The sequence below is a fragment of the Bradysia coprophila genome (assembly GCF_014529535.1).
Source record: "Bradysia coprophila strain Holo2 chromosome X unlocalized genomic scaffold, BU_Bcop_v1 contig_185, whole genome shotgun sequence".
Classification (NCBI taxonomy): domain Eukaryota; kingdom Metazoa; phylum Arthropoda; class Insecta; order Diptera; family Sciaridae; genus Bradysia; species Bradysia coprophila.
Genome location: NW_023503305.1, coordinates 681,800 through 697,432, shown reverse-complemented (window position 1 = coordinate 697,432; position 15,633 = coordinate 681,800). Strand labels below are relative to the sequence as shown.

At 30.8% G+C, this 15,633-nt stretch overlaps 1 protein-coding gene across 1 annotated transcript in view; it reads left to right on the top strand.

Annotated features, from left to right (window-relative positions):
* Nucleotides 1-15,633, top strand: part of LOC119068511 (choline O-acetyltransferase) — a gene marked incomplete at its 5' end in the record, with an annotated part of 80,738 nt that overhangs the window by 15,411 nt on the left and 49,694 nt on the right. The window lies entirely within an intron of this gene.

Genomic DNA, 15,633 nt, shown 5'->3' with positions numbered 1-15,633 from the left:
TTTGCAGTGCGTTGTTGTAAGTTGATGCAAAACTTAAAAATGTAACGCTCCATATGTTTTGTGTGGAGAAGTTACTTATAATGTTCAAATCAAACGTCGAATTATAAGTCAAAATCGCAATCTCAAATAAAATTTATTAGACAGTCTGTTAGACACTGGTAGTGCATCTAAGTTTTTTTTTTTGTTAATGGATGGTGGGCTTCTATCGTTTATATCCAATTTTAACCGAATTTTAACCTACATCTTATTTAAGGCTGAAGAAAAATCAAAAAGAAAACATTAAAGGAGCTGTAGGAGTTTAACTTACACTTTAGTTTTAGTTACAAATCATTTTAATGATTCTATCCAAATAAAATCCAAAACACCAACAAGAAAAAAAACGTTTAATCGTTTAAAACAAAAAACGGATACAATGAAGTCGGACCACAATATAGTTATTTAAAAGAAGAAAAAGCAAATATTGACGTCATATTGCAATTATGCCATAACTAAAGAGTGTCGAAATTATCAATACAACATTTAGCATAAAAAAATTATTTTAAATTAAAAGAAAACCAAAAAAAAAAATGAACAAAAAATATATATATTGCTAATGATGATGAGGAGGAGGAGGAGTTATATTGAAGAAAGGAGAAGAAGAAATCAACGGGATATTGAAAACATTTCTATCTATCAATGAATAGAATTAATGAAAACCAAGTCCTGAGTATCACGAACATATCATTTTATCGAACCAACGCCGATAACACGTCAAAAAGGTAGTGAGAAAACATATTGTCAATCATATTATTGTCATCATAAAAATTTACTAATATTTTTAAGACAAAACAAACAAACAAAAAACTATTTAACATAAATGTGTTATGATACATGAAAAAAAATATGAATTGTATAAAACAATGTACTGTACATAATAAAATGACTAATAAGTTATCGGTAGAGTTCATAAGTATTTAAGGAAAATTTAATTTTTATTATTATTATGATTTTAAACAAAAAAAGCAAACAATTAAGATACAACCAAGGTAACGATACATATCAAGAGTCAAGGCTCGCCTGTTATTACCTGAAAGTGATATTAATATTTATCATTAAATGGCACGAATGATTCAATTATATCATTGACATATCGGGACATTTAATATAGCCGTACATTAATTTAAGGATTTAGCTGATAGGATTTAAACATATAAAAACAAAAAAAAAACATGATGGTAACAGAATTAAGTAAGCACTACATTATATATATTCAATTTGCATTTATATAAAAAAAAGATTTAAAAAAAAATTAATTAATGAAATTTGTATGATTTCAATTGGCGGAAGCGCTTCTTATTTAGATTGTGTTTTCATTGAACATGTATTTAAGTATTAGACAAAAAAATTTATTTGAATTAAAATGAAGTTTATTTAAAAAAAAAACTGTAAATGAGATAACCAATTTTTTTTAGATGACACGTAAAACAGAAGGCATTTTATTTAAGATTCCCTGACGTCAATTTGATTTCTTTGTAGTCTTAAATTGAAAGCTTTATCCCACGAAAAGAAAAGTAAGACAAACAAAAAAACAAAAGAAAATATTTAACTGAAATTTTAACAAAATATTTAAATGCTAAATTATTTAAAAAATAAATTTAATTAAAATGAACATGTACTTGTACTTAACGCATATCAGTAATGAACCGCCATAAATTTATATATATATTTAATTGAAAAAAAAAATGATATTTTAAAGAAAATTAATGAAAAAAAAAGAATTTTGTATAGAGAACCATTATAAATATTTGTACATACCGCTCATTTGCTCTTTAACATAAACGTTGGGTTGATTTTCTTTTTTCGGTTTTGTTTTTAATTATTTTCCTTATCGCACATGCAAATGAAACAAAAATTAGAATATTTTCTATGCAAAAAAAAATATTTTTCTGTTTGAACTCAAATTTTCCTTAATTTAATGTTTGAGAGTTGTTAAATTATTTGTTGATCATGTTCCAAACCTTTACACATGTTTTAAAATGACATTACCAACACAAAGTCCCATAACAATCGGGATTTTATTTCGTCGAATCGAAATTTTTTGCCGATAAGACAGCATACGAAATGTGGTAAATAATTTAACAGCTTTCAAATTTCAAAATTACTCATCAGACATTAAACAGATTTTTATTTGCATGTCGATAACAATTAAAAATAAATAAAAAAAAATTAAAGAAGAAAAAATTACCAACACAAATTTTGAACAAGCAATAAATTAATGGAATCCGACTAGGTTCAAGTATACTACACCGTATGAACTGATCCCAACCTAAAATTTATTTTAGTTTTTTGTTGTTAAATTATAATTATAATTTTTGGAAAATTGATTTGCTAAATTTTCTAAAAAAAATCGCAAAAAATGTTAGAAAATTTGCCGATCTCAGCAAATTTTAGCGAATAAATTTTCCTAAAATAGACATCCCTTATCAAAAATGAAGTGGCTCAGAAAAACGCCAAAACGGATCAAAATTCTAATAACCAGGCCCAACTATTGGTCCCCGTATGTGCTTTATCTACATAGAGCATATGAATGGAACGAAGGGGTTAGGGGGAAATAGTTTCGGATTTTTTTCTTCTTTGGTCAGTGAAACAAACACAGTCATAGTTATAGTTGCAGTTATAGTTACACTCTCTGAGAGAGTCTCTCATGTCCTGATGCAAATTGCTTCCATCAATCTATTTATTGTCCTTATTAAAATCAAGTACTTATCGAGAAGAAGTACACTTTACAGACAGTAATTATCATCTGTTATCGACAGTGTCAACAAAAATGGGCGACTATATCTGGCTAATTCAGTTTATATAGACCAATAATTGTTAAAACTAATGAAGTAATAGATCCTTTATCAATATGTTGATAATACTTTCACTAACGATGCTGGTAACAAACTCGCCAATTCTACTAATATTGTTGTCGTAAGAGGTTAAACCTTCAATGTCTTTCATTTTTTGTACGAAAATATAAATCCAAATCTGTTGAAAAAAACAGAAGGGTTTGACAACATAATTTCATATTCGTTATAATTTACTAAAAGTGCACTTGTTTTAAAAGTAGATATATCTGGCTCCAATAATTTATTGCTTGTTAGCACTTAATTAATTAATTAAAAATCATTATCAGAATAAAAAGAATAATATTATGTGTAATAATGTCATTTAGAAAGATGTCTCCCATAAGCAAAAAAATCAATTATCAGCATAAAAAAAATGGTGTGAAGAGTATTATAATAGGAAAAAAACCATAAAAATTATTGTAACTAAAATGAAACAAAAAAAAAGTTTTCAATTAAAATATTTAAAAAAAGAACAAAAATAAAATTATCGTGTACTATACTTAAATAAATAACTAAATTGTGTACAAAGAATCTCATAGAAAACAATTATCGAAATTTTTTACGAATCTTCTCTTACGTTCTGAAAATATTCTCCGCTTTTTATTTCTATATTTCAATACCACCAATGAACCAAATTAATTCAGCAATTTAACGAAGGTTTCACATGTCAAATGGGCTCAAATTACAGCCCACTTTTGATATAATTAAAGTGGACAAGTCCTCGTGAAACTAATATCCTTCAGTATTTGAGATGACATATTAAAATTTCAGTTCAAATTCCGGTTAAATTGAAAATTAGCTATGTCGTATCCGTTCATACTTAACATTTTCTGTTATTTAAAACTAAATTTATTGGCGGAAACCAAAGATCATTTAAACGAAACTGAACCACAAACAGCACAATTAATTGAGAAACATTAAATATAGTGGAAAGACCGAACAATTTTGATTGAAAAAAATCTTATTCAGGACTCGGACTCAATTTGTGACATATAAATGTATTTGTATAAAAAAATGAAGTGAATTTCATGTGTTAGATAATTGTTTTATTAGAGTTCAATGTTTAGATAGAACACAAAATATAAAATGTACTGAGCAATAATGGGTAATTTACTTTGAATCACATATGTGTTTGTGGTAAGGAGAGCGAAAACAATATTTAGTGCACTGCTAAATCTCTCCAAATTATGTTTGTTGGTAAAGGATGTTTGTGGTGTGAATTTGCACGGGCAAATATTTATTTATTTAATTATATTTAATTTCTAATTAATTTTTGATAGGATACTCATTGCCCGTAGAAGTAAAACCCCATTAATAAAGTGAAAAATTATTTGGAAAACTAACTGTTAGCTAACGTTAATCAGTTCAAAAGCTTTACCCTTTGGCTTCTAATCTTAATGCAATACACTTTGAACATAAACTCATATAATATCCATTGAACAAAACATCAAAAAAAGATTTAAAAATATAAAATTATTCTTAATTATACCAACTAATCTTATATACACATAACTCTACCTTCAGTTAGTTCCTCCAAATATTTTTCAACATTTCCATTATTAATCTGGGTAAACTAAAAATAACATTGCAACACCGAATCCTTTAGGAAATATCGAATGTTACTGTGTCATATTGTCTAGCTTAAATTGGCAAACTTCGAGAAATACTAATTATTTGAAAAGGGAAAGCCAGCTCGAATCGTTAGAGTGAATGGTTCCAGTGAAATTTCAAACTTTTCCATTCGAAAATTAAGTCACTTGAAATTGTTCTTTTCTCTGGTATTTTCATTTTATTTATCCAATACAGTCAGATATATCATCTGGCAAAGTTTGTAGGTAGCTGCTCGAGTTACCACTTATTAAACTCTGCACGGAGAGATAATTATTGATGCAATCCCATTAGGCTATATGCTTCTTTTGCAAAGATAGACGACCTGTTTTCGCTATTTGAGTTAAATATCCAACCTTGAGCGGTAGCTCTTATCAATGAAGCCACCAAATTTGACGCTTGTCAATGCAGTGTTATTGCTATGAACGGCGCTATGATATTTCACACTATTTTCTTTAGACAATGAAAATCTACATTTTCATATCTAGGACCCGAAAATTTTCTCCGTCCAATATGAAAAATACTATTCGTACCAAGGACTAAAAGTCTTTTTTAGATAATTCGATTCCAGACCTCGCCTTCGGCTCTGTCTGGAAACTTCTCACACGCTAAAAAAGACTTTTAGTCCTAGGTACGAAATGTACTATTTTATGTTTCGAGTCGCGCTAGCGGCCCTGAAAATCTAATTAAAATATGGTGGATTGTAAAATCAAAACCGCTGGGTAACATCCGGAAACATGTGACAAAACTCACTTTGTTACGAGTTTAACAAACAAACACAAAAATTCTTCTTATTTATATATCAATCGTGATTCGTGATAAATATAATTTTCTATTCTAAATTTGTTTTCTTTTTAACGATTCCAGTTTAAAAAAAAAGTCTAACTAAACAAATATTAATATGAAAGTATATATTCGCATTAAATGATTATATTGTAGATGTACATAATAACCTTCATGATAAAGAAAACTTTATTAACTTAAGCTAATGGTGCCGGCAATGTGTAATAAAAGTAAATAAAAAAATTTAAAAAAATTAGTAAAAATTGGATTAGTATCAAAGTCATATATGTATGTGTATTTTAGTAATTACTTAGTTATAAATTGACAGTGTTGGGAAAAACCTCTTAGCCATAGAAGTATAATAAAAAACAGAAAAAGAAACAATGGACCTAAAGCCATTGAAACAAAGAAAAATGATTTAATTATAATCTCATTATGATTTATATTTTCGTCATAAATATTTATTATCAAAAACAAATGGAAAATTTCTATTATTTATATTTTCCAGCATAATCTTTTTCCTTCGTAATCCCTCTTAATCTATAAATATTAAAAACCCTAAAACCCTAAATAAAAGTTTAATTTTAAGTATGATACATCCACCAAAAGACACACACACACATAACATTTCGTTAAATTGTAGATAAAAGGAATATATATCTAATACGATTATATACAAAATATATCAGTAAACGTTCTCTTTGAAAGACACAACCAAGAAAAAAAAATGGAAAAGAAAATCTTAAAAAAGACGTTAATACACACAAAAATCGATTAGTAACCGAAATCAAGTAAATAAAAGAAAGATTAAAAGCAAATTCAAGCAAAACAAATTTATATTAATATTGGATACTGTTCTTTGTAAAATTAATATTAAATTAAACTTTAAAAAAATACAAAAAAAGTAACAGTTACTGTAACAGCTAAAAGACGATTATAGAAAATACAATATGGTTTATGATTAAAGACAAAAATTTGATTGTTATCCAAAGAAAAGAACCACAAATCTTTTAATTCGGGTCAATTATTGACGCCTGCGACTAACTGCCAACACATCGGAGCCAAATAGACAGGTATTAGACCATACAGTCACTCACTTTATCACCCAAAATCACTAAACTTAGGGTCCCTAAGTTAGGGATGCTTATATGCATCAATTTATTCAATTTTTCGATTAATATCGGAAAAACATTTCTATTAGTTAATCAATTATGCGCGAGATTCACGATGAGATCTATATCTGCTGAATGATCTGAGAATCTTAAATCTTAGGAATTAATTAATTATTTTTTTTTAAATGTATTCAATTCCACAGAATTCTTTGTTTTGTGAGTGGATTGTGGGTCCTCATCATTCTTACAATTCGTCAGAACTACATTTTTTAGTAGTTTTATTTCTCACTCAATTGGGGAAGGAACTTAGTTACATTATTACGTGATCAACCTGTAAAATCGACACTTAAATAACATTGCAGAGATTGAAAGGGCGACATAAAACGTACCGTTTTGCGTCCCTGAGTGTGATATAATTACAATGAAAAACGCAGCATAATTGTATATTTCAGCAAAGCAAAATTGCTGGTGTGTTTTCGACATAAGATACACAAATTGAAAATATAAATTACTTTTCGTACTTACAACTTTTGCTGTTTAGAGTTTAATTAGTTAAACATTATTACTACAAATGACATGATCACTTAGCCAAGGCATGCCTTTTAGACAACGCATATCCTAGAAGTTAAAGTAAGTTACAGCAGAGCGATTCAACAAACAGAGATAGAAGTAATTCACATCGACTTGTAGAGACAAAACCGTTCCATTGGATGCACTAAAACCCAAAAATAAAAGAGATATTCACGTCTATCAGTTGAGCTGCAGTTCATGAAATAACGAATAGGGCGTCAAAAGTGTCGTCATCGAATTATTCGGATGTAGATTTTGACCTAGAAAACTACGTATTACAAATGAATGTCGTTGAAACCATCGGTTAAAAACCCTTCATTTAATGACTGAATTAATGAATTTCCATCCATCAGTTTGTCGTTTATATCAGACGATTTCATAAATGAGTGGCAGATTTTAAGGAAAAAATATATTTCCCGAAAACGTATTTATTTAAAGAGCACGATTTCAATCATTGTGGTGCCCTTCACACTTAGATTTATCCGACATATTAAATCAAACAGCACACCATTTCCGAAAATTGATCAATCAGAGTTAACAATTTTATGTTGTTGTTCCAATTAAAATTCATCATTAAATTCTCGTAGGAATAATTGAAATTTCTCGCTAGAAAATGTCCTTCACATTTTCAACCCTCAAAATCAGTTGAACTTTATTTCGTAAATAGAACAATTGGAAATATTCAACCACGAAAATGATGAAAGAGAAAATATTTCACATCTCAGGAAGAAAAAAAAAATCAAATCCAATGAACGGGAAGAATTTAAATGGCAATAAATTCTGATCGTTTAGCTATGTGAATTGTGTACGGATATATACGTACAGATTGTACATGGTTCTATATAGGTACAGTAAACGTATATGTATGCATCAACAAAAGAACGTCTGTCTTAATAGAGTATAGTAAGTATATATACATCTCTCCTCTAATATAGGAGTGTAACGCATATAATAGGGTGAGCTTAATAATACTGAACGTGTAGAAAAAAGGTATAAGAACATTTACAGAACACTGTGTTGTAAGAGAGGGATTTTCAGCTGGTGGTATAATGTCTTAACACCAAACGAAACGCATGTCGAATGCTAATCGAGATGTTTAGTAATTTAGAGAAAAACCATACCAAAACATTCGAAGGGGTGGTAAGATTTATGGCATTGTGGTACACCGGGGATTTATGTTATTTTAGTATTATGTTTGTTCATTAATTTGTTCCACAATAGGCACAATGGTATCGAAAGAAAAGTTCGCAAGACTGGTGTTCGGAGTTTGTACCCAGAAGAAATTTTATATTACATTAAACCTTCCAGCCACAATTTGTACAGCGAAAAGCCTTCTCGTTTCGTTTGTTCAGGAAATTCATTAAAAATTTAATTTTCATTTAACAATCATGTCAAAATGAACGTTACTTTACCAACAAGAAATAAACAGAAATTTTAATTTGCTGCCAGCATAGAAAAACACTGTCGCGTAGAATCAGAGTCTGGCCTCCCTCCATATTATACCCTTCGCCCATCATATATATATCATATATATACAGCGTCATGTTCATTTCGGTTGCTATCAATAAAATTAACAAACCGTTGCATGTCGACAAAAGTTTCCTACGCTATACATTAGACAACATTCAAACTTTAACCGGGGCATACCGTTTGAAAAATACCTCCAGGTCTTTTTACACTCAGCATCTCGTCTATTTACACACAACTACGATGATGGTGCCGTTCACAATTTATCAATATTCTTGTGTAAATATTTGCCAAAAACAAATATTGTTAATTCATCCCCCCTATACTATCGTGCATAAACAATTTTTCCTGTCATAGTTGAATCAACAACAAAAGCTACTGACGACAACAATATATAAATATAAATAGAATGAAGACAAATTGGATTATGCTGCATCTAAATGCTCATCGGAAGCGGAACCATATTTTAACTCGCACAATAGTAAATGATAATAAATGAATGCGTAACCCTCCGCAATTTTTTTTTCTATTATGAACGGTGGTTCAGATTTAATTACTCAATTCCACTGCAGATATGAATGTATACATCGTTCAAGACATTACAGATAGACGACGGACTTGACGATGAAAACAGCACTCGTTATATATCTAAACTCATCCGTGTATAGAGAAGAGGACTCAAAATGTGTAATAAAAACAGTTCCCTTTGTAGTATTATAAATATGTATATAGAAGTCTGCCAGAGTCAAAATTACAGCCACGTGACTTAATTGTATAATATTTCTTTGTGTGATAAAAGCCCTTCCGTGACCTGTTCGAAAAACTCGTTTAATTCGTGTGGATGAATTAAAATAATTTATTGAAGTTACAATGAAAGTTTGGAGTGGCTATAATATGAACTGCGACGTAAATTGACATAATAATTCGATTATGCCGTAAAGTGATTCTAAACAATTTTTTTGTATAATAATCACATTACATGTTGTATTATCAACCACTGGGTATTATGAATGTCATATACATACTTATATCATATGTCGAACATGTTCATTAGTGTTCGTGGTAAGTAGGTAAGTAAAAGTTTGAACGTGGAACAATTTGTTCTTTTTATATGGTTAGTTCTTTGGAAAAGTGTACTGCCACGAAAGCCTTTTTTGTATATATGAATTGGAATTTTAATTGACTTCGGACCTTCCAACGATATTTTAAGTTTTATTCGACAAATTAATCGTCGGAAAGATAATTCCCACCTACCTGTTCATTTAAAAGATTCAACCAATTTTCATCACAAAAATTGTAAAAATGAAAGCAATTGGGGTCACAATAACCCCGATAAAATATCGAACGGTTAAAATAACTACGGTCGAAAAAACTCTACGTCAAAATGTCAAAAGGACGAAATAACTGACATTTGAAATAATCACAAATATCGAGCTAATGAATCAAGTATACCAAGTACACGCAGAGGCAGTGAAATTTATACTTATTTATAACAGTTTTGATTGTTTGTGTGGATCAACTTAAAAACAGCTGAAGCAAATTCATGCCGAAATTTCACTACCTCTAACTGTACATTCAGTCTACTCGAGTATTCCGGGTATAATCGGGTTGCTACAATAATTAAATCTGTCAATTCGTGCCTCGTGCCTGACAAAGAATCTATTACTTCATTTGTTTTAACATACCTTTTAAACAGGCCTCATCGGTACTCACTTTTAGTCGTTGTTGATAACAGATGACTGGACATGTCTCAAGGTTTTAATGGCTTTCAAACTCTTCTTCCTGTCCAACGAATTATACGCTTTATTGAATTTAACGAAAAAGTTTTTATTTCTGTGAAAGTTTTCTAATTAAAAACTTTTTCGGTCGAACTAATTCAGCAGGCATGGGTGAGAAATGTTAAATAAAAACTTAAACTACACGCCAAGCATTAGAGTGCGAGAAAGCGTTAGAACGGTCAGTTTCCTATCACGATTCGGTATTTATGTCGTTTTTCTTTGTTACACCACGACTATTCTCTCAATAAAAACTTGTATTCGCTTTGAAGTTTCAGCTGTACGTTATTTGATTTAAAAAATTCATTTCATCTGGAAATCGTTTGGTTACTACTGTTTAGTAATTTTTTTTTAATGAGACAAGGTAAAAAAAATATTTTAAAGAATTAACAAAGTCTTAGAGAGGGCGTACCTTTACAATAACCTGCTCGCACAAAGTCAATCAAATTCTAATTATTTTTTTCTAGTTGACAAAACCTTTCGAGTCACAATTCGAATTTGAGTTTTTTTTCCTTCTTTCTCTAAAAAAAAGGTTAACTAAGAGAAAGGAAAATCCTTTCAATCTATAACGCCAGATCCTAAACGCAAAGAGAGCAATTCAAATTCACCATGTATAAAGTGTTGTAAGCCAAGGGCTTATACTTTGTTGGTTCAAATAATATTGGCTTTGTTACAATACTACAAAAAACCGCATGTAACGTCTAACAACCCACCGCACCAGATTGATCAATGTGTACATTTTCATTTGGTTCAATATTTACGGAGGGATTGTTACGTTTTTTTTTGTACGTATATAACCATTCTGTATATACATGTGTATGCGTAACATCGTAACGAAGAAACATTACGTTTCATGCTTTGAAAAAATAAACTTTTTACAGTCTTCTATATCCATTTATGTGCATGCAATAGGTACAATGTATACGCATATACAGATATACACCGTTCAGCCGCTGTGTTAGGGGAGTCTTTCCTTGCGAATCTATCCATCCATTCATCCCCTTTCAGGTTTAAGGTATGGATATAAAGAAATTGCACTAACTAACTAACGAGATAAATTTTTCCCCCTTTACATCGATGAAACCATTGCTATTATGTATAGTAGAACCATTACAAGACATTTCAAATATTAACCGAACGAAATTCTTTAGAACTTTGCTGCTGGGTGTGTAAAGCAGCCAACAAAAAAATTAATAAGTTTCCTCAACACATTTTATCACTGGAATTGAATAAAGGTGGACGAGATAACAATTAACTCGAAGTATAGGAGGCTTATTCACGAAGAAACAACTATAATTAATCGTGGTAGTTTTATTAGACAAAACTTTTATTTTAATTGTTACGCACTGTGGCTTACGGACAAAAAATTTATTCAGACTGTTTCATTTTATAAACTACGGCACCATGCAGCCATAGGCAAACTTTATCATGAATTTTCATCAAAAGTTTGTCGGTAGTGAATCCCCTAAAATAATTTATTATTAAAAGACTTGAAAACTTTTCCGGTTGCAGTAGTCCCGCTACCGTTGTGGATCATAAACAGCACTCGCACGACTCGTGACTATGAAAGCGTTTCGTCATTTATTTCAATTTCTGTGTTGGGTTTTGAGTGTAGCACAGTCACCGCAATATACGAGAACGGTACATAATGGAGGCTAATTGTATTAATTAGCTAAATTACCTCGATAAAAACAGGGCAACTTAGCCAAAAAAAAAAAAAAAAATGAAAATTGCGATTGTGTAATGAAATTGGTTAAAGTTGTTGATATACGATGTGACCCATGAAAATATTGTTGAAACTGTATGAAAACTGCGGTATTGTTCTACCTGTTTTCTTTTTGTTTTTGGAGGAAAGGAAAATCATTTCAAAAGAAAATCAAACATTCGTTTTCAATTTTATATCACAATTTGTAATTCTTTGGAGTAGATTCTCGGTTGAAATGTTAAATTATTATTATCTGCTGTAATTATAAAGACTTCCAGTGTACTCAGCTTCATAGTTCCATGAGTACACCATCGAAAGTAAGAGTTGAACAAGTTTTGATGAAAATTTTATGTCATGAAATTGGATGAAATGAATCATCACATCAAAAATGTATGTTCCATTAAAAGTTTATTTGAAGTGAAAACACAGCCGTTGTTGAATTTGGTGCTTCCTGCCTAAAATTTTCCAAACAAAAATTTTACCAACGAAATACTAACTTCTTGACAATGTACCAAATTTCCTACGCAAATATTTTTCCCTTTCTAGATCTTAAAGGATTTTTTTAACTGTTTAGGAGATTTCGAAGAATTTTCAAGGATTTCGTTGAGTCGTTGATGTTTTCTTTTCAACGAATTTTCTTTAAGACGATATCGAAGTTTTAAGTGGCTCTTATTTGTAAATTTATCGAATATTTGACTTTATTTTGTTAGGGATATGTTTCTTGCATCTGACTGTCATCCAACAGTTTATATGAAGGCAAAATCCATTGCATAGCCATAATTTTTTGCACACTTTATCTAAACTGTTGTTCTAAGGTTCTCTGATTTCATCTCATTTGCCATTTGAAATTGCAAGAGAAACGTATAGTAACGGCAGTAACAGCTTAACAGTTTAAGAACTTACGACAGTTGGCATTCATCTTACACTAGCTAAATCTTTCCTAGGTAAGTCTATGTATATGCATCCAACTAGGTTTACGTACGCATTAGGTATATGGAGTCGCAAAGTTCTAATTGTTTTTGTTGTTTCTTTGCTGTTGGATTTCTAAAATTTGATTGATTCGATTCTCGGCTTGATGCGGTAGCAGAATTTTGTTGCGATTTGACTCCTTCTTCTGAGAGTTTAGTCGTATATTTTCTGTTCCCTGTAAAGTGACGTAACGTTCTGCCTCTTTCGTGGTTTTCCATATTGCTTTGTGGACCTAGAAAGACCATAACGAGAGTAGCTCTAGGCTCCTACACATCGTAAAAAAAGCCAAATTTGTATGAAGATGAAGATATTGAATATAATGAATTTGCGCATTTTAGACTTTTGTGGCTGGACATGCCTGGACATTTTGACATCAATTTTAAAAAGAGTGACAGCCAATCGAAACTACTACACTCGTTAGGGGTAATGTAACAATTTGGCATAAGTTTTGAACCGTGGCCTTATGTGGGCCTCACTGGCATGGGTCTATTAGTAAATGAAGCAACAAAAAATTCGCGAGTTCACTTAATTAAATATTAAATTAACGACAAACATTAAAGACCACAGTAATACAAACGACGATCATTAACCATCGTCTATGTGTTTGCCCATTAATTGCCATATCAAATTCCGTTCAAAATTGCACGACCCGCAACTTAAGGCAATCGTTCTTAATTTTTAATCTTATAATGTTTATTCGCTCGGCTTATGTATTGAACTCATTTAGCACCCTTCTACGACAACATTCCCTAATATAAAATGACAATAAGCGGTAAAGCGATAAATTACAATGTACAATATAAACTTTCATTACGTTTAGTTTTCCTCACACTCATTCAATACCACATAAGCTTCTTACTCGTAATGGATCCCTCTATAAAATTGATGTTCGTTACGAAAAAAAAACAATATTGCAACGTCTGGTATTGGTTCAATTTACTTTTATACCGAAAAAAAACCATGACTTTGTTACCCAGTACAATAGAGTACACACAACCGTTCGAGATCTACATCCTTGATTATTTATTTAAGAATTTCGATGACAAATATGCTTTTTACCCTGAATTATATCGGATTTGATTAAACTTAATGTAGGTCTCAAGATAAGCCTTCAAAACTTTCTCTAAGGACTTATATGGGTTAAGTTGTTAAGAGTATAAGAAACGGCTGGGTAAGTCACTAGTGTGACCAGAAGACCACAGAAACTTTGCGGCCAGTTAATTTATGAGTTTTATCTCTATATGTGGTTGAATTAAGTGCTGTTTGTTTTGTGCGAATGTGATAAAACACTTCACAGTATTCCAAATTCGACTCTAGCCATTTCTGGTGGCAAACCTGCTTTACATTTTCATCATAAATGGATAAAACTTTTTTGCTTTCTCTCAGTGTGTGTACGATCGCTAAATTTATGTTCGGTTCTGACTTTGTTTCTTTTCGGGGATAAAATAAAATATTATCTTTCCTTATACGCATCCTCATCTTCACCCCATCATATACTTTTTATTTATTATTATGGTTATGGGAAGAAACAGCTCCAGGCTCAGATGTTCCAGCAGTGTTTTGCTCTTACACATGCATGTACGTACTTATACTTTGGATGTTATATGCTGCAAGACATTTAGTTATGGTTTGATAAGTTTTTGGTTTTTGCAGATGCTTATGGCTAGGGTCCGGAACAAAGGAGGATGTGTTTACATTACTTTCAGTTAGTTTATATCGAATATTAAAATAACAATTCGGAGCTTAATAAAAAAAATCAATAAATTTTGTTAATGGCACCATTTTGCACTTATGTCGCACAGGATCAACTAGAATTATAGCTGGTTTGTTTATAGATTTATGTTCTGAATTTGATAAACATTGATCTGACGAAATTATTTCATATAAAAAAGCAATGAAAAGCGGTATCCTCAAAGTTGAATTACGAGTTTTCATATCCTCTTTATCAGCACAAGCGATGTTCTTTGATGAACAATTAACAAATCATTGAATAACATGACTTAACTCTTGATCGTAGATATTCGATACTCTGGCAGATTTTTGGCTCTCGAAAATAGGTTCCCTTTTTACTCGGGAAGTTTCCATGGAACTCCATGCAATTTTTCCGTATAGAGATATGAGGTAAAGCTGCCGCCAGGGACTAATTTTAAAATAAAAGTTTTCCATATTTTGACAGTTTTCTCGAATTAAACGTGCTTTTCCTAGCTTTCCAAAAAAAAAACTGGAATTCGAGAAAATGATTTCCCAAAAATAGTCCCAGAGCTACCCTCATTCCTCTATTTTATATGGGAAAATTTTTCCATTTTCCATTTTCGCCTCATACCGGAAGGATATGACAAATTTCTGCAAGAAATGCCAAAAGTAATGGTGAAGGTGGTTTGTTTGGTTGAATTTTTAAAATGGTTATGGCGTCATAGAACGTATTAAAACATAGAAACGATTGTCATTCAAAAATTCATTACTTTAGGTTGGGCGTTCGTATATTTTGTATATGAAAAACAAAAAATGACATCTTTTGAAAAGGATTGCTTAATGCGCGAGGTTTAGTGATGTTTGGTTTTGCAATAAAAAATTTAATGAAAATGTGACGACAGAATGGCTAAACATTTTCGTTACATTTCCATTTAATATGATAAGCTTACCGGTCTCGAATTGTTTACCTAATCGATATTAAAATTGAGGAAATGTTTGTTGGAGCAATATTATGCACATATTAATTTTTGAACCCTTAGGAGAGCTTAACGAGGTTGAGGATAAACTAAATCCTTTCTCCA